The 2529-nt window shown below is 40.0% G+C and overlaps 2 protein-coding genes across 2 annotated transcripts in view; one reads left to right on the plus strand and one right to left on the minus strand.

Annotated features, from left to right (window-relative positions):
* Positions 1-2529, plus strand: part of selenol (selenoprotein L) — a 5331-nt gene that overhangs the window by 973 nt on the left and 1829 nt on the right. The window lies entirely within an intron of this gene.
* The window catches only part of c18h1orf198 (chromosome 18 C1orf198 homolog), a 22639-nt gene that overhangs the window by 871 nt on the left and 19239 nt on the right, over positions 1-2529 (minus strand). The gene's annotated exons all lie outside the window — the stretch shown is intronic.

Here is a 2529-nt window from a genome sequence, read left to right on the forward strand (position 1 = left end):
GGACCACTAAGGTCTATATAAAAGAGACTTCAGATCCAGTATTAGGGACCACTAAGGTCTATATAAAGAGACTTCAGAAACAGTATTAGGGGACCAAGGTCTATATAAAAGCATCCAAAGAGCACCACATCTTTTGGGACCATTAAAGCCCATCAGTGTGACTAAGTCCCTTAGCTGTAGGTGTTGTGTTACAGGGGTTTGAACCTGAGGTCTATAATTGCCCATGTTGTCGTGCTTATTGTCTCCCCAGTGGCACATATCGTCCTGACCAGTAACTACGTCCCTTTGTCCTCACACAGACTCCCTGGAGACGTTTGTCCCAGATAAGATCACCCCCCTACTCGGCCTGATGGCAGCGGGGACAGACTTCTACAGAAGGTCAGGGGCTCTGAACACGTGCTGCGTCGTTGTCAGTCAGCCGGTCAGCTGTTCTAATTCAAAGGTGTTTTTCTATATGTTTACACTGGGAGGTAATTGTGTAATTGTGTGTTTTGTGTGTTTTGTGTCTGTTGAGCAGCATCGGAGTGAAGAAGAAGAGTGAAGCTGAGGACCTCTGGCACAAGTTTTGTCAGTGAGTACTAGTATACATGCATATTAAAAATGTATATTGCATCGGGAGAATGTACTTCTAATTTAAAGTGCCGCTGTGATAATGTGACTGACACCTGTTGAGTCTCAGGTAATGGACGTACTAGAGTCCTTAGATCAATGGGGGGGTGTCTCTCTCTCTCTCTCTCTCTCTCTCTCTCTTCTTTATCCTAGGAGGGGATGAGAACATGAGTTGAGAAAGGGGTGAGACACAGAAAGGATGATAGAGACCTTTTCTGTTTTTGTTAACTTCTATAATGGAATAAATATACTTCGTATACATTTAAATTCATGGTTTGTTCCGACTTTTGTCCCCAGTTTAACAATGTAGATGTTAAAATGATTCATGGTGTAGTTTTTGTAAATTCGGGTCCCGGGGAGACACCAAATTTCTCTTTTGGGTCTCGAGCTGAAACCGTTTGGGAACCACTGCCTTAGATAATAAGTTTTGGGCAAAAAGACGTAAACATATTTGTGTTTGAGGCGTTGTTTAAAGGTTATAGAGCCCGACCGATAAAGGGTTGATAACACCGATATGAATATTTGGTTATTTAAAAATCCAATATTCGGATATATCGGCCGAGATATATATATATTTTAAGTACTTTACGTAAAAGTTTTTAAAAAAAGTTAAAAAAATTAAAACAGATATATAACAGATATAAAACAGTAGTACATCCTGGTACTTTTGGCATATTGCAGTTGACATATTATGTATTGGGATATATATATATATATATAAATCTTTATCTGGTATACTAAATAGTTTGCTGGTATGGGTATTGGAAGGCGGGGTCTGTATCTAAATGCATAATTTTTTAGGTAATAATGTGATAAATAAAGATTACTGTTGATGCCTCTTCATCATAGAACTCTTTTATTTAATTTTTTTCCCATTTTCCATTTTTCCAGCCATGCAGCAGTGAGAGAGCAGGTGGAGGAACTTCTGCAGCTGGAGGTCTGCATGAGTCAAACCTTTATTTTAAATATAATTAGCATATTATGACTTCAGCTGCAAACAATCAGATATAGAAGATATATTTTACACGCTGCTTGCAGAGAAGATCGGAGTCCACACCAATACTGTTGTTTGATGTTAATTTAAAAGAAACTCTACATTTCTATTCTACGTCCTCATTGCTGTATATTCCACTCATGCAGAGTACGTGTAATTTTACAATTCAGTAATAAATCAACAGAAATGGTGTCCACATGGGTCCCTGCAATGAAAGTGGATCCAATGGCCGGTTATGGTCTATTTGTGGGTCTGTGGCATTAAAACATTTCATTAAATTAAAAATTTTTAGTTAGACTTTAATTCTTTATGCGTGTTATCTTAAAAACAAGAGCACTGGATTACATCTTGTCCATTTTTGTTATACTCAATTTTAGTAATTACTTAGAAATAATCAATAAAGTGTTTGTGTGTGTGTCTCTATAGAGCGAGTGGGACTCCTTCCTGGAGCGTGTGGACAGAGGTCTGCAGACAGCAGCCGGACAGCCGGCAGGAGGACAGACGGCAGACAGCCTGAGCCCTGATACCGAGCTCACTGATGGACGGAGTGGAAAGTGAGTTCACACGCACTGCTGGTCACAACCGTAGACTGTGTGATATAGACGTAGTATCCGTGATGTCACCCATGGGTGTCCTCCTGGTCCTCCTGGTACCTGCAGAGACGTTTTTGCTTTTTAAATGTAAATGTGCTGTATTTATATATCTTTCCTAGTCTTAACGACTACTCAAAGCGCTTTTACATCTACAGGAAACATTCACCATTCACACACATTCATACACTGTGGCCGGGGCTGCTCATCAGATACACACTCATATCTACACACCTGCTCATCAGATATACACTCACACACATCTACACACCTGCTCATCAGATACACACTCACACACACACACACACATCTACACACCTGCTCATCAGATACACA

The sequence above is a fragment of the Etheostoma cragini genome, chromosome 18 (assembly GCF_013103735.1).
Source record: "Etheostoma cragini isolate CJK2018 chromosome 18, CSU_Ecrag_1.0, whole genome shotgun sequence".
NCBI classification, from domain to species: Eukaryota; Metazoa; Chordata; class Actinopteri; order Perciformes; family Percidae; genus Etheostoma; species Etheostoma cragini.